General features: G+C 40.7%; 1 long non-coding RNA gene across 4 annotated transcripts in view; it reads right to left on the reverse strand.

Annotated features, from left to right (window-relative positions):
- The window catches only part of LOC308458353, a 37,979-nt gene that overhangs the window by 13,613 nt on the left and 6,052 nt on the right, over positions 1-18,314 (reverse strand). Inside the window, exons 2-3 of one of the 4 annotated variants that reach the window (XR_013977263.1) lie at positions 12,823-12,982; positions 11,670-12,351 (exon numbers count right to left, since the gene is read on the reverse strand). The exons of 1 other annotated variant lie outside the window; for it this stretch is intronic. This is a non-coding gene — a long non-coding RNA (uncharacterized lncRNA). Of the gene's footprint in view, positions 1-11,669; positions 12,352-12,822; positions 12,983-18,314 lie in introns of those variants that run through there. 2 more of the 4 variants (XR_013977260.1, XR_013977261.1) reach the window with 2 other exon arrangements.

The raw sequence follows: 18,314 nt of genomic DNA on the forward strand, positions 1-18,314 counted from the left end.
TGAACCCATATTTTCCTTTCCTTAGATGATTTTCTGTTTCTTAAATAATATACTGTAGATTCTCCCCTGGTCCTCAAGTACACTTTCATCTTAAGAGAACGTTGACATGTCCTATTGTAACAAAAATAATTTTCAAATTCATCTGACATGATGATAATGGAAAACAAATCCATAAGAAACCTGCCATCTTTCCCCTTGGTTTCATCTGTTATGTAAAAATAGGCATGATCTGTGGTGACTGACTATAGCTTTTTCATGTGATCAGGTTAATGTGGTAAGGGTATATCCACATAGTGACTTATACTATCAATCCCCACTAATAACCTGTGCACCGGATATCCCTTGAACTGCACTTTCTAGGGTTTATAAGTTCCAGTGTTTCATAAACTAAGTCCTGAATGTGTTAGTAGTGGTTGCTGAAAGTTTTGGATCTCCTTTTATCTTAGGGGTGGGGAAGCTATGGTTTTCCTGAGGATGCTGGGCTCCCATCAGGCGCAAGCAACTATAAGGTCCGAGTGCAACACTCTTAACGATTACGCCACACTGGCTCCCTTTAAAAAATCTATTAATACCATTCTGTCTCTCTTATCATTACCTGCCTATTTCAGTGTCTTTCGAAAACCACACGTGAATGAACCCTCCCATTTTTATTTGTTAACATCCCATCAAAGTTAGCACTAAGGGCTATTTCACATTGTATTTCCACGTACAGAACTTTTGATATCTCCACATATCACTTCATATGCAATGCATTTCAGTGGAGTCAGTTCATGCACTCACCCCCCAGTCCTCAAAGGTACAATAGTCAAACAGGAAATTCAGCGGAACAGAGAAGCACGCATCTACGTATATGTAAATATGGTACGATGATTCAAAAGACCACAAGCCCAACTTGAAAACATAATAGAAAACAGTAAGTGATGAACCCAGAGTTTAGAAGTGAGTTTACAGAGTTTTAGTTTGGAATTTCTAGGTTAAATCACAAGGCAAACCCAAACCTTTCTAAATTTCAGGTTCAGTTCAGTTAGTTTGGCTCCTTGCCCTTTAACACTTAGCGGTGCTAGGTACATTTTTGGTGGAAAAGACTGCTGCTCTGGCCTTCATTAGTTTCTACAGCAACAATGGTGGCTGTCAGGATTGCTGAGCATTATGAGATTCTCAGGATACCTGGATTCTTAAAAATCCTGGTGCCTAGAACACTGTCCCCCCACTTAATGCAGGGGTTATGTTGGAAAGTATTGGGGGGGGGAGGTTCCTGTGTATCTGAATTGACAAAAGCCACATTTTGATTAGGTACTTGTGTATCACTTACACTTTGAGGTAACCCATGTTTTCTTAGCTGAAATGGTTTCAAAATTTCAGAGTTTCCTTTAGCTTATTCATAGTAATGTATGAAAATGCATTTGGAAATGGGGAAAAATGAAAAGAAAAGAAGTACTACCAGATGAATGCCAGTAAAATTAGTGGAGCCCTAAGTTTAAAATATGGCTTTTATTACCACCATATTGTCTTAAAAATACTTCTTACAGCTCATTGCACAACACGAGCTGGGTAACCACATGATTACGAGAAAACAATTTTCATTGCAAAAGTGAACTAGCATGAAAGTTCTGGTACAGAACATCATGTCCAAGGGTGAACTGATACATGGCCAAGTGCTGAAATCCTTATTCAGTGTAGAATTCTGAAATGAATGGCTTTATGATTGCAAGAGAACAGGGGAACTCAACTCTTTTCCAGCACAGGAATAACATAAAAAATAAAGGAATTACCATAGATTGGGAAGGAGTTGTGTGTGAAGGTTTGGACTTAATGACCATGAGGATCTCTCTTACAAGCTGTGTGCGTCACATGGAGATACAGTAAAGAACTGAATATAGAATATCATTCTAGAATCCTTAGAGGCAAGAAGCTACTAGTGCATTAAGGCTTCAATCCTAGACACATTTAGTGGGAAGGAAGCCCCCCTGAAGACAGTGGAATTTACTTCTGAGTAAACAGAGGATTGTACTGCACATCCTCCTCTCGTTGCAGAAGAACAATAATCTATTATGGATGATAAGGCACCTGGAAAAGACTGCAAAAATCTAACCAAGTACTGTGGAAGCAATGCCAGAAGCAGGCTACACCTGTTTGCAAATTAGCTCACTAGGAATTACATGATGAAAGGGCATTAAACTTATAACTTTTACAAAACACATTACTCATATCTTCTGGCAAACCACCCACTGATTCTCAGAAGCTTTGTGTCAAAATGCTCAACACTAGTTTTATTATATGGTGTACTTAATCTGCCTTGTGACAGTATAAACTTAACGACATGCAGATAAAATAATTGAATTTCCAGTGGTATTTATGGGACGAACCATAGCTCAGCCTTAGAGCACAAGCTGCACACAGAAGGTCTCAGATTCAATTTCTGGTATTTCCAAGTTGGGCTGGGAAAGAACCTGGCCTGAAACTCTGGAAAAATGGTATCAGTTGGTGTTGACAGGTCCGAGAGCCAGTGTGGTGTAGTGGTTAAGAGCGGTAGTCTCGTAATCTGGGGAACCGGGTTCATGTCTCCGCTCCTCCACATGCAGCTGCTGGGTGACCTTGGGCCAGTCACACTTCTTTGAAGTCTCTCAGCCCCACTCACCTCACAGAGTGTTTGTTGTGGGGGAGGAAGGGAAAGGAGAATGTTAGCCGCTTTGAGACTCCTTAAAGGGAGTGAAAGGCGGGATATCAAATTCAAACTCTTCTTCTTCTTCTGAGATAGATGGACCAATGGTTGGTCTTACTTGGCCCTCAGGTAATTTCTCCGCAGCTTGAAAGAGGGAACAAGCATCAAGCTAATCACACTTGATACAGTGTTCTAGCTACTAAGCTAGATTATTGTTATAACATAGCCTCCAACATTTCTCTGATGAAAATAGGGACATCCTATTCAATAATACCTCGCCCAGTCAGATAGGCAGGGTATAAATATTATTATTATGACTACTACTACTACTACTACTACTACTATATTACTATTTATACCCCGCCCAGTCACTCTGGGTGGCTTCCAACATATAAAAACATTTAAAAAATTAAACATTTGCAATGCCTTCAGATTGCTTGGGGGTCTTCAGATGCCTCGGGCGTCAGATAACTCCATACCCTCCAACATTTTTCTGATGAAAATAGGGATGTCCTAAGGAAAAGTGGGACATTCTGGGATCAAATCAGAAACTGGGATGGCTTCTGTAAATCCAAGACTGTCCCTGGAAAATAGGGACAGTTGGAGGGTCTGTTATAATGGTAAACTTTTCACATCATATGCTTTCTGACTTTGATTTATTCATATTTAATGCCATGTATATTACACACTGCTATTCTTTATCACTATAAATGTTTTGCTCTTCACAAAGTATAGGTAAAGGGGATCCCTGAACATTAGGTCCAGTTGTGACTGACTCTGGGGTTGCGGCGCTCATCTTGCTTTATTGGCTGAGGGAGCCGGTGTACAGCTTCCGGGTCATGTGGCCAGCATGACTAAGCCACTTCTGGTGAACCAGAGCAGCGCACAGAAACGCCGTTTACCTTCCCGCTGGAGTGGTACCTATTTATCTACTTGCACTTTGATGTGCTTTCGAACTGCTAGGTTGGCAGAGCAGGACCAAGCAACAGGAGCTCACCCCATTGCGGGGATTCGAACCGCCGACCTTCTGATCGGCAAGTCCTAGGCTCTGTGGTTTAACCCACAGCGCCACCCGCATTCCCCTCCACAAAGTATACAAATATATAAACCTCCTGCATTGAACACTGATGATTTTTAGAAATATTTCTGCATTTTGGACCATTGCAAAATTATACCTCAGCAACTGGAAAACCTGGGTTGTTAAAGAATCTGTTCTTCAAAAGAAAGCACAGGGAGTCTTGTCATACCTTCTCAATAAAACTTAATTAAATTCAACTTAATTAAATACCTTAATTGAAACACACCCAAGTAATGGAGTTAAGCAACCACCCCCAATCTAGTGTCTTTCTGATGTTTTGTACTACAATTCCCACTAGCCTTAGCCAGCATGTCCAGTGCTCAGGAACGGTGGTAGTAATCCACAAACATCTTTAGAGCACTTAGCTGGGAAAGGCTGGGTTTGAAGAATGGATGCATCTTAGCAGGAAGTTTAATCTTGAAGCATGAGCTGACAATTAACTAACAGAGAAAAGGTGGAGGGGGGGAAATAAGACAAAGTGGGAACTGTTGTTAAATGTTTGTGACTAAGGAGTGGGCAGGCAATGACTTGTGGTGGGGAAGGGAAGAATAGCATATGGCATGCAAGGAAGAGGACAGGTTGGAAGAGGAAATGTTTTTCTTGGATATGTTATGGTCTACTCGGCTGCCGGTTTATTTATATCATGAAAAGTGATCCAAGCCATTTTTTTCTTGCTCAACGTGCAAAATGGCAAAATTACAAATGCAGATGTAGCAAGACCGTTGAGAATGCTGGGAATGCAAATGAAAATGCAGTTCCCCTGAGAACTGATGAGCTGCTCTAAGGGGAAATATATTTATATATAAATCTCGCACAAGAACACATACACAGTGTCGGTCTATATGTAGTTTTAAGAATTTGACCCAGCATGTTTTATAGTGGTTTGAGCTAGTATATAAATCTTAAAGTGTACTTCTGTAAGTCCACCAGCTGTCATTTCTACCAGCACCCACCCTGTCCCAGAAAAAAACAAATTACACTGGCTGTTGAAATCATCCCGTTGTTTGTTTTAAGCCTTAGCTGAGCACATTTCCCCAACTTCCACTAGTGCACTGGGAATTCTTCTGTTTTGATGTTTGACTAATTCTGGCACTTAAAGGTTATGGGAACTAACATTAAGCTGGGGGGGTAAATGGCAACAAAAATGTAATGAAATCAGAAGGATTTCTCTCAGCATAGCTGATTAACTGCAACATTGGGTTGAAAGTTAAGTAAACAGAAAGGCATGGGAAAAAACTACACGAGGGAAAGTGGCCAGAGATGGCTATTTTTATTCCCACAAAACGCTTCCATTGCAAACTGTTGAATTCAGTGCAGTATTTGGAATAGATCCTGTCAAACTGAAACCACAAACACATGCAACACCGCAAGGTAGGAGGAGGAGGAGGCACTGGGGGGAGTGGGGAGCCTTTGGCCTGTATGGCAGATGTCAGTGGAAGATGGATTTTGCGTTTCAAATGCTGTCAACACATCAGGTTGTAACATTTTTTGATCACCTGCCAACTGTTGCACAAGCATTTAAATCAATAAATAATTTTCTGCAACAGGAAGCATACATCCATGTTCCCACAATCTTTTAGCAAGTCTTATCCCGCATGTTTCACAGATGTTCCCCTTAAGAGACTGAAAAGCTAGATTCGAGACAAATAAATCTCATGTGTGGCAATTTCCCTTCTAGTGAATAAAAACAGGTCCCTTAACAAATACTCATTTGACATAAACAAACCCTAGACTTTTGAAAAGTTTAATTTTGTTTCAGCTTTTCTTTTTAATAATATCATTATTCACCAGAAGCGGAAGCTTGCAGATGGGATTGTAGTATTATTCAAAATAAATTGTATCTTCCTTTATTTTATTAATTCTATATTGAGGGGCAATCAAAATATGTTTCTATTCCTTATTGAATGGCAAAACATATTGCACTTTACTACTATATTCCGTATCTTCAAACGGCAACATTTTTCGAAGACCTGTTAGAAGTACTAAAGGGGGGTGGGAATCATGTACCACTTGACAAAAGTTGCTAGTCAGTAAGATTTTAGGCAGGGTAGATTAATCTGTTACAACTGCAATGTGACAATCTGGATTTGCAGCAACAAGATGAGGATGAGCTCAATTCCAGAACAAGATGATAACTAAGAAAGTTTACATTTTTATTTATTTACATCATTCTTATCTTGCTTTCAAATTCAGGGGACTGTACATGACAACTCCCATTTTTATTTTTATAGGTGGCACTAAGCCCCCTAAAAAGTAGCCCAACCCCCACTGCACAGAGCCCTATGTTTTCTAAAAGGAAAAAAAAAGTTTCACACAGACATTATGCAGAGTGTTTGAGGACTGGGACATTTGCAGGGAAACCAAAATGCTTGTTTAGAAAGCTGTTGTATTACCAACCTTACTATATGCTTATGAAACATGGACCATTTATAAACACCATCTCCAACTCCTCGAAAGATTCCATCAATGGTGTCTCCAAAATTTTTTACACATCACTTGGGAAGACAGGCAAACTAATACCAGTGTACTGGAAAAAGCAAAGATCATCAGTATTGAAGCAATGATTCTTCAACATCAACTTTATTGGACTTGTCATGTTGTGCGGATGCCTGATTATCATCTTCCAAAGCAACTACTTCCATTCCCAACTTTAAAATGGAAAGTGTAATGCTGGTGGTCAACAAAAGAAGTTTAAAGACTGCCTCAAGGCAAATTTTTTAAAAGGCAGTATAAACACTGACAACTGGGAAGCACTGGCCTGCAAGCGCTCCAGTTGCAGAACAAAGGTGTCATGGACTTTGAAGAAGTTCGAACTCAGGACACAAGGGAGAAACATGCTAAGAGGAAGGAATGCTTGGCAAATCCACACCGTGATCAACTCCTGCCCATAAACCAATGTCCCCACTGTGGAAGAACATGTGGATCCAGAATTGGGCTCCACAGTCACTTACAGACTCATTGTTAAAACCATGTTTATAGAAGATAATCTTACTCAGCTGCAAGTGATTGTCAAAGAAGCAGCAGAAAAACTAGAAATTAAAATAAAGATGCAATCCTTAGCATGCTTACTTGAAAGTTACCATATTTTTCACTCTATAAGACGCACCAGACCACAAGACGCACCTAGTTTTGGGAGGCAGAAAACAAGAAAAAAAATATTCTGAATCTCAGAAGCCAGAACAGCAAGAGGGATCGCTGCGCAGTGAAAGCAGCAATCCCACTTGCTGTTTTGGCTTTTGGGATAGCTGTGCAGCCTGCATTCACTCCATAAGACGCACACACATTTCCCCTTACTTTTTAGGAGGGAAAACGTGAAGTCTTATAGAGCAAAAAATACGGTAATTCTATCACCATCAATAGGATTTACTTAATAGAAAATTGGCAGTAGAGAATAGACCATTTGGATGCTTTTCTCTTTTACAAACGAAACACGTGAAACAAATATTGCTTCCTTCCCTTTGCTTAGCCTAATATTTTTTCTGGTGATACTACTGAGTTGATCCTCCCAACAACCCTGTGAAAGGTAGGTTAGGCTGAGAGAGAAGCCTCAGCCTTAGTTAGACATGAATCAACCAGCTTGTCTTTTTAGACAGAGCATTGACGCAACTGAAGAAACATCAAGAATGTGTTGAATTCCAATTGTATCAGCATTATAGTTAACAATATGCTCAGGTTTTTAATATTCATTAAGTAGGAATGCTATTATTGCGGTGAGCCATGGTGGAAGACCACTTTGCCAAAGAATGATCAACTTGAGAAACCAGATGACTTCAAACCTCAGTTTTAATCATCTGGATCAAATGATGGTTTCTTTAATCAAAGGCAAACCACTGCTTCCTTCAGAGAGCCAGGAACCTTCCTGTGCAAGAAATGTTTAGCAATGAACTTTAGACGGGTCTTCTGGTATATGAAAATTAACTAGGAAAGGTTTAAGAGCATATATGATGTCTGTACCATTCTGCAGCGTGAGACAGGAAACTCATCCAAACGCATTGAGCTGGTACCTGGAAACCTTTGGCTTGAGCCTTTAAATGCTTGCCAGTGTTTTTGCTTGAGGTCCTTTGCTATTTCCAAAGAACTAGGACTCATTACAAGCAACAGAATACCCACTCACCCCACAGCTTTGGTGCTACAAGCAAAATCTGTACCCATGCTATGGTTGTTCATACTCCCAGCCTCTGTCTTTGATAACGCATTTTCTGGGATCAATTACTATACTTTCCCGCCTATAAGACTACCCCAACTATAAGATGCCCCCTGTTTTGGGGGACTCAAATTTAAGAAAATGGCGGTGGGGGGGGGGAGATGGCTCAGAGTTGTTGAGCTTTTTTGAGAGGACTGGCCAGAGTTTTACAGCTTGGGGGGGGGGGGTTGCCAAAAATCGCTCACATGCAGCATAGACGCTGACAGTCGCTGGCAGCAGACAATTGCCCACTTGCCACAGCGACAGCCAATTGCATACAGACCCTTCCTCAGCAAAAAAATTCCTACCCAACTGAGAAAAGCTGTCCACTGGCAATTGCGCACGTTCCCAAAACAGCAGCCACCAATTGTGGCAGCGACAGCCAATCAACAGCAGTGTTTGCTGCAGAAGCCAATCACCTACCCAATTAGAGAAGCAGCAGCCAATCCAAAGCAGCCCTTCTAGCAGTCACCAATCGTCGCTGACAAGCTCCTGCTTGCAGCTGCAGCCAATCACCCGTCCACCCCATTCACTATCCTTGTATAAGACGAGGGAAGTTTTTGATCATAATTTTAGAGTAAAAAACCCTCGTCTTATACATGGAAAAGTACGGTAATATTTCTATTGCATTGCACATTAGAAAACCTTCACTGCTCTTCTTAGTTTCTCTGGATATGCTATGCAGGTAACTTTAGGAGAGATTTGGTTCTTGATGTTTTTCAAATGTGAAGATAAAACAGAACTGAGCTTATAAATGTACTTTAAAGGTGATTTATGATGTGGAAAGCCAAACTGCATCAGAAAAGTTTTTCCCCCCAAAAGATCAACTAAGTCAGCTTCTTAATAATGTGCGAATATCTCAAGCTGCAAACTGAGATGCTTGTTTCTAAAAACCATTTGCAATTTTCTGAGCTCATTATTTTCAAAAGAATTATGTCTCAGACAAATAGTTGAAATTCCACAGTATGAATCATAGAAATTTGAGGACAAAACTAATTGTCTCATCTTCTTTAACAGTGTTGGAATGTTTGGGGGAAGAGGGCAGACACACATTTTCTCCAGTATTTAGCTTACCTAACCACAAGCCCACAAGACTTAAGTCACCAGCAGTTGCACTGAGACAAATACACAATTAAATGATCTCAATGGTATTTCTTTGAGCAAATGGTTTCAGGATTTCAGGCTTAGATTTAAATATAAAGTCATCTTATCATGTTTCATCCTGTTCTGATGGAAGCTAACATGACTGTTAACTTGGATGGAGCCTTTCCATGTTCAAAGCCTATTGGAGTGCCAACAGCAGTAAGCACCACAATTTTACCAAGGTATTCAAGTCAGCATATGGGGAATTATACCATATTAGTTTCACAGCAACCCTGTGAGGCAGGTTAGATCGAAAAACACTAAGATGCCCAGTAAGCTTCATGGCTGAGCAGGGGTTTGAACGCAAGAGTGCATATAGCTATCCTTTAAAAAAAATAAAGAAGAGGGCTTGCCATATTTTTAAAACTGATGTGGAATAAACAGAGTTACTCTGTCTACTCAATGCTTTTGCTAGATAGTGAATCTAATGCTTTAAAGTCACTGGGCTTGACCTCCCCTCCCTAAGTGCTAGAGGCAGGTGCTATGCCTTTTATTTATTGAAATGCTGCTTACAAGTTTATTGAAAGTGATGTTTTCGTTTTGGGTTTTTAAATAAATTCCATTTAAAAACACACCCAGATGTGTGGAGACCAGTCTGGAATATAAAGATTTGGTCACAAAGGTGGCCTTAGGTCACATTGTATCAACTTGTTTTTGGGACATAGGGGAAGGAGATATTATTATTATTATTATTATTATTATTATTATTATTAATTTATATGCCACTGATCTGACCAGGTTGCCCCAGCCACTCTGGGCTGCTTCCAACAAATTATAAAACCACAGTAAAACATCAAACATTAAAAACTTCCCTATATGAGCAAGATGCCCTTGGTGGGGTCCCCTTCCTGACTGGACTTACTTTCTCCTCACCACTGCCATGGCTGCCTTTTTCCTGGCTTTTACCTTTAAGCTAAACCTGTACCACATTCCAAAGTGGGAGAGCAGAGCAACTGGAGGATGCTACTCAGGGCCAGCCCACCCATGAGGCAAGGTGAGGTGACTGTCTTGGGTGGCAAGATCCACAGGGGCAGCAGATTTAGCCTCCAAGGAAAGCATTGCCCGCTGCCGCAATAATGGTTACAGCATGCTCCTTGGAGGCCAGATCTGCCTCCTTGGCAGCCCCCCCCCCACATGCCGCCTCTACAGTGGCCTCTTGGTGAATAGGAGGCACTGCTGGTCTCCTCTCACCCCTAGAGAGGAAATGCCCAGGGCTGCCCTCTGGGGTCTCCTGGGCTCTGCCCCTGTTCAGTGTGATTCAGAGTGCACCCACCCAAAACAGCCTTTGATGCACGCTTCAACCATCAGGCAAGTTTGACTTGATTCCCCCTTGTTCCTGCAAAATGTCTTGGGCTGGCCCTGATGCTATTACTACTTATTCTTGTCAGTGCTTCCAAAGGGAAGGTAAACAGAGAGCAGGGAGGAGAAGAAATTATGACCAAGAGTCTTCGGGGTTTGCAAGGGCTCCTCTGCTTCTGTGTGGGGCCTTGGCAGTTGCCTGATGGTGCCAACATCTGACGCTGCCCTTTTATTGTTTTTATTTGATTTTACAGATATAAATTTATAACAAAACCAAATACATATCCATATGGAGAGATTTCTCTGAATCTCGAGACTTCCCCCCATCCCCTCCATGGGTCCTAATGTCAATGTTTTCAACTGCATATTATATCATAGTCTTATATTTTGACACTGGCCTTTTCTCATGTGGTATCCCAAGGTCTTTGGCAGAAGAGTGAAGTAACAACAACAGTGCAGTACAGTACATCACAAGTGCTCTGGAGAGGAGAATCTGGCCTTCCAAACCTCTCTGCCAGGCCCTCAGGATACTCCCTAGACCAAACCCCTATTGGCCATGCGTTGCCTGGTTAAAATGTGCCTGTGAACTCTGATAATGCCTGGTGGGAAGACAGAGAAGGGGTTGTGTGACTGCATGTAGAAAGCAGCCTACTACGTAAAGCTAAAATTTACATTCATTGTTCCACCCAATTTTGCTTCTGGCCACACCCACCACTGGCATGTGACCCCTAGAAGGGAATTGAGTCTTCGGACTGAAAAAGGCTCTCCAGCCCGTCCTAGCACAGTACACAGCTGGTTTCTGCCCCAATCACACAGAACAACTCTTCTTGATTCTGGAGAGAAGATTGCACTTTTTGAGTGCATTCGCACAGGGGCTTCACCACGCAAAGTATGCACATTTGGATGTACCCAGGGTTGATCAACTTCAGGTCCAGTATTGTCTTTAGCCCAACACAGTTGCTTCAGCAAACGAAGCATATCCCCCCTCTGTCGTGCATCGCAAAATATTATCTACAAAGTGTCATAGATGCAAAATAATTCGGGTATCTTTCGTCTTGCGTATGGTTACACAAGCTTTCGAGACAGAACTCTCCATCAGGCAAAACAGAAAGGTTAATAATGAAAAAGTGCCTACAAGTGAAACATTAGGAGCTGTAATTCATACCCAGTAACTGTTCAAACAAGGGTCTTGGCCCCTGAATAACACCTGCAGCTCCCTCTTCCCCCTGCCAGTGGAGATAAGAGCCTGGAAATGTTTGACATCAACAGTCAAAGATCAGAAAGGACTGCCACAGACAACTCCACATATTGGGGCAATTTTTATTTCTAAGCAGGTTTCCTGGCTGAAAAGTGGAACGGAATCAAATAGGATATTGAACAGCAATGGCCCTATTCCTAAATGAATTATATGCAAAGCAGGGTATGGTACACTCAATTCTTCTGAATAAATAAGCTAATTCATAGGAACAGCAGGATTTACCAAAATATCCTCTGAGCAAATAACTCTAAAGCCACATTTAAAATGTTCAGTTTAGTAGCTGATACTGACCTGCTCAACCAATTATGCCTATGACTCATTTTCTCTAGAGCAGAAAAATACACAGGATGTTTTTTTATGCATTACCCATACTATCTATTGTTGGGTAGTTCATATTGTACAGAGTGTAACCACTTCTGCAGATTTCATTTAAGGGGAAATTACAGTGAAATTGCTCAAAAATGGTGCATAAACACTGTGCATGGATAATATGCCACACTGAAAGTTTACAACAAAATTCATGTGAAAACCAATTAATCTACTCTTATTGCTCACAGTCTTCATTAACTTTAATAAGGTGTTTGGTGGTGTAAATCTAACTTGCCAACTGCTGCCAGAACCAACAAAACACGAGATCTAATTTCTTCCAAAGCAGATACAATTTCCTTCTCCCAGCTAGCTGCAAACTTGCCAGTTGTACCTTCCAGACAAAGGACTATGGATCCAAGCTGTATATAGAGACACAGGAACAGATGCTATGTGAAAAGTAAATATTTACTTCCAAGTTGTCTATGATGCTAACACTAAGAATCAATGTTTTAAAAGGGCTCTTACAAAGACCAATTCATGGAGGACAATGGCTGCTAGTGATACTGCCTATATATTCCCCAGCATCAGAGGCAATATGAATATCAGTTGCAGTTGCAGGGGGAAGATAGGATACTGACACTAGACTTCCCATAAGCATCAGAGTTTAAACGGGTATACCCCACAATCTTTTCTTGAACATACACTAAACCAGCAATTTCAGCCCCAGAGTATTAAATCCTGGGCGCAATTGCAAGAATGTGTGGGGCGATGGTATATCCCTTTTTAAAAGCAGGGTAGAGGTAAATTTCCCAGTGAAGTTTCAGCTCACAACAGCTATCTTCCTCAGTAAGGGTGGAGTTTATTAAAATTATTTGCCATTGGAGACTTACAGATCCTGATGGATTCCTGAATGCTTTTGAGAGATTTTCCAGTGGATAGAACAGGTGATCCTGTCAAGTTTCTCATCCTGCTGTAGAATGGGGAGATGTGGCATGATCACTTCTGAGCACCCTCTCTGGTGTTGTGGAATTTGCAGTGCCTACTGGTATTCTAGGAAGTTGCATGTAACAAAACAGGATAGATGACGGCTAAAGCCTATGCCCTTTTCAAATGTGGGTTGTTTTTTTGGGGGGGGGGGCTTTATTGGATTGTTGTTTTTAATTTGATTATATATTTTGTGGTTTTATAGTCTGATTTTGTTCTGTGAACTGCCCTGAGACCTCTGGGTATAGGGTGGTATATAAACTGATTGATTGATTGATTGATTGACTGAGAGAGAGAGAGCGCACCAGTGGCATAAACCTTGATCTAAGGCCAACCGAGCCCTGGTTAGAGCACATAATCCCACCTACAATATGGCAATAAGGGTAGCAAAAAAGTCTTACTTCAAATGCCTCTACTGTGTCCTCAAGTAATCATAAAATTAGTACAGTTGTACCTCGGGTTACAGATGCTTCAGGTTAAAAACACTTCAGGTTACAGACTCCGCTAACCCAGAAATAGTACTTCGGGTTAAGAACTTTGCTTCAGGATGAGAACAGAAATCGTGCGACAGTGGCGCAGTGGCAGGCCCCATTAGCTAAAGTGGTATCTCAGGTTAAGAACAGTTTCAGGTTAAGAACGGACCTCCAGAACGAATTAAGTTCTTAACCCAAGGTACCACTGTATTAATGTTTTAAATGATGAGATTGGGGAAATTGTTTTGCTGATTTTATTTTGATATGTTACATACCACTTCACTATTATTATTATTTTTAAAAAGTGCACCTTATAAATAAATAAATTAGGGGGGAAATAAATTAATTTGGGCCACTGTAATCCTTCAATCTTACCTCCCACATCTCTCATTACAGTTTTAGATTTCAATGATTTATTTATGACATTTGCATGGCACCTGATAACAAAAAGCACTGGCGATTAAAGGTTCAGGGAATAGAAACAGATGTGACTAGTGATTTGATGGTGGTTTGGAGGAGGGAACCCATAAAAATATGCAATTTCAAGAGGATCCGTTTCATTGGATTTGATCTGTGTGTATGTGTGTGCCTTCTCTCACTAACACCCCCTCCCTCCTAACCCCCTCTTTGCCTCATCCAGTCACTGTCTTCCTCCCCTATCCCCAGGTTTCCCAGATCCACTACCACTCAGTAGCTGTTCTTTCTCTTCAGCTACTGTAGTGCCAATCTGAGCCTTGAATAGCGCATAGAGCTGAAAGGGGAAGTGAGAAAAGGATTGGCAGCTCAGGTGCTGATCTGAGCTTTGAAGAGTAAATGAAGCTGAAGAGTATAAAAAACTGAAACAGGAAGTGGGAAGTGTTCCTCATACAACTTCCTCCTTTGGCTCGATACACTTTTCAAGGAGGGAAAAAAGTAACCAAGCTAAGACTTACTCCAGATGTATAGGGGATAGAACAGGCATATGCTGTCTCTCTCACGTGTATATTGAAATTGTGGGTCTCTTTAAAAAAATATATATTTATAAAGTTTTCCAATTTAACAATCCAATAAAAGCCACATTAAAAACATTCCAAATTATAAAATAATCAAAGTTCAAATATTATGCCAAATTATAAATCTTTGAGTGATTCTGAAATGGGTGCCTTGCCCAATTTTCTGCAAGGTTTTGTAAGTCTACCAATGTTTTTCATGCACAATGATAAAATAACCCCTAATGTGCCATGTCCCTTAATACTTATTATAGCTTTGGAAATACAAACATTATATGACATGATAAAAATGCAAATACATTTCCATTATTATACCACTACATTGCACTTAAGAATCATTTCTGCAAAATATAGTATGTTCTCAAATAATAGCTCCAAAATTGGTTTTCAGTTGAAAAAAGTAACCCTTTAACAATTTGGTAAATATTATCTTAAAGTTCATGGCATCTAGTAGAATCCATTCACTCACTGTGAACTCAGTAATTGCCTACTCTTGTTGAATCAATGTAAAGAAAGCAGGAGAATAGAAATGTAATTATGCCATGCTGCAGTTTAATACGCCAGAAAAATCCTTGGTTGATTTGATTCCTATAAAAAGTTATTTCCAACAAACAATATTTATAAATTGTAATTGATTATCTCATATTATTATTATAAGACTGAGATATAAAAGGACAGATTTCTCCTCTCTCAATTCAGGGCAGTCATGTCTTCTGTGTTGTCTGAGATTCTTTCTTCCTCCACAAGGAGCTAACACTCTGAAAGAACCTATGTGGCAAGTCGTGTTGCTTGTGCTTGTATTAGTCAAAAGGGAATTGTTATATCAATTTGATGAAAACAGCTCCTTCCTATCTTCCCACTTACCCATCCTCTGGCTCTCATTGTTGTTGCTATTTATTACCTGCCCTTCAGCCTCAAGTCCCATTGCTACCCATTATCCATACTGATGGAATCATCTCTCTTAGAAGAATTCTCGAACACAATATAGGGTACACAGGACCTGGCCAATGTTTTACTACCTGAGGCAACAGACTATGTGTTGTATCCAAGCAGCATACACAGAGTTCCACTCATGCCCCAAAACCTGCTCTAGAAGGTCCTCCAATCAATCCTCTGGAGTCGATCATGAGGGTATTCAGGAAGATGTAGGGCAGAGAATACAGTGGTGCCTCGCAAGACGAAATTAATTCGTTCCGCGAGTTTTGTCGTCTTGCTATTTTTTTCGTCTTGCGAAGCACGGTGTCGGGAAAGTTTTGGAAAAGCTTCAAAAATAACCAAAGTCTTTAAAAACCTCAAAAAAGGCTACCACACCGCGTTCTATGAGTTGCTCCTCGAAGTCAAGTCGCAACTGTATTAACGGTGTTAAGAAAAAGGAAACAAACTTGCAAGACGTTTCCGTCTTGCGAAGCAAGCCCATAGGGAAAATCGTCTTGCGAAGCAGCTCAAAAAACAAAAAACCCTTTCGTCTAGTGAGTTTTTTGTCTTGCGAGGCATTCGTCTTGCGAGGTACCACTGTAGAAAGGTGGAGTTCTATTGCATAAGCGGATCTCTGTTGTGCAACTGGAATTACAGCATTCAACACAACCAAAGATACTACAATTCCACATACAGAAGCCAAGTAGGCTGGCAACTGATTTTTACTTCAACACCAAAAATAGAATAGTATCCTTCACAACATAAATGATATCCTTCACAACATGAGGGCAGCAGGTAAGTTTAGGGGATGCAGGACAGTTTGTCTTCCAGTAAAGGAGAAAGCTACCCCACAGCATGTGCCACCTAAGGGGACTGCCTCACTTTGCCTAATACTAGGACTGGTCCTCAGTGTACACTTCAATCCTATTTAAATCAAAGCAATTTGCTTCTAAGCAGTATGCTTGGGTCCAAGATACTAACACACTTAAATCCATTTCATTTACCCGTAAGCTGGGAATAAAAGTGCTAGGAAATTATTACCAAAATTGTGCTTTTGGGATGAAGAGTTTTAAAAGGCAGAAACCTTTAAAGGAAAAAGAAAATGTTCCAATCAACATATGGGGTTATTTAGTCTTAGAAACTCAGTGCTGCACTAAACAAAGGGAATAGACAATTTGAGGAAACAGATGCCTTTGAAATACACTAAAGAGGCAGAGTGCCAAAGGGGGAATGCCATGTGTGCTGCTTGTTTATGAATGATTGATAACAATTAGGGAATATGTTTCTGTCATAGGCTTGTTTAAACAAAGAAAACCGGAGAAGACATTGAAAAAGCTTGAAAACAGGATTGGGAAAGTCAGTCCCAGGGTAACAAAATACAACTGAACACAACAAAGAAGCAAACTGCAGCGTTATTTCATACTTTCTTGGCAAACAAAAATGAATACATTCAAATACATAAAAGCTCCAGGTAGGTGGTATGATACTGAGAACTTTAATAAGCATTGCTAGTCAAGAGACAGCTCCTGGAGTCCACTGATAATAAGAAAAAAAGAACCCAGAAACCAGTTTCACAAAGGCACCAAATTTACACATTGTGAGATATGCATGAGTGGTTCCATCTGAATAGCTACCACAATGACTCAGAGGGTAAGCATTTCTAGCTATTACACATTTTCACTCTTCAATGTCTATTAACATAACATGTGTTTATTGAAAGGCAGAATTACAGCGCCTCTGGCCCCAAGCACCAGTGGGTGGAATGAGAAGGGGCTGCACTTATGAAAAACAGGTCACACTCACTCATCTTCCTCATCTTCTGTTGTTCCCAAAGTCCATTACAAGGGAGGTCCCCCTCTCATAGGAATCTCCTGGTCTTTCTTGATTCTGGTGCAACTGTTAATCATCACTAGTACCACCTGCACTAGTGCTTCATTCTATGCCTCACTGAACACATCAAAATGTCTCTCTTAGTAGCATGTTTCACTGGGATACATAAAAAAACCCACAGCCTGTGCATCACAACCTTTTGCTGTAGGGAAAACAGATCTAATATATGACAGATTCTTGAGTCCGCGGGTCATTATTATGTAGCTGATTATGTTTGTTGTGTTTATTTGATATGACTTCATTCTTTAGGCTGCGGTCCAAACCTCCTTTGCACTGGGCTGAGGGTTTTTTGGGATTGGCTGGAAGCGTCCCAACACTCAGTAGTGCTGGACCTCCATTGGCTCCCAGTGCCCTTGTTGCTCTGCCAGTATGGGACTCCCTATTCTGTCCACTGAATGTGTGAGTGAGCAAAAATCCCACTGTTGGGATCTCTACAAGAGGTAGCACACAGAAAGCCCCCAAACTTCCATGGACTACAGCCCACTTTATCATTTGCATTTGATTAGTGGATTGAAATTCACAAAGGTTTATGCTGTAATAATTTGTTAAGTCTTTAGAGCACCTCAAAACTAAGCTTTGTAATTTTTGTTGCAACAGACTAACATGGTTAACCCCCTGGATAATGTAGGGCTGTAGAAACCTTGCTCATCTTGGCACAGAGGTTTGTAGCGAGAACGAACATCTTATACATGGTGTCTCTCGCCAAATATCTTTGGCACGTGTGTTTTAACTCTCAATTGCTATCACATGCCCCAGCATTCTCAATACCTAATTTCACCCATCTCCCAACCGAATGAACATAAAACTTTTCCACCCTCTTCTGTGGAAGTTATGTTCCAAACCAGACATTCCTCAGCTCTTGTCAATGTTCCCTTTGTAATCATGTTATAAGGTGTTCCTGCCACCTTTTTTATTCTAAGTTCAGGTAGACCCTGGCCCTCTTGTATAGGTCTGGCTTGCCCCCAAACATTCCAAGGGCCTAACAAATCCAAATTCCTCATCTTCCAATAACCACCTAATCGACAAATTGAGGACACTCAGCTATGCAGGAGTTCAAATGCTCAGTACCCAATATATTTATAAATTCCTATCTCAACTTAACACAGAGAGTGAGTGGTAAAAAAGGTAAAC

This window comes from Podarcis pityusensis (assembly GCF_964106645.2).
Source record: "Podarcis pityusensis genome assembly, chromosome: 11".
Classification (NCBI taxonomy): domain Eukaryota; kingdom Metazoa; phylum Chordata; class Lepidosauria; order Squamata; family Lacertidae; genus Podarcis; species Podarcis pityusensis.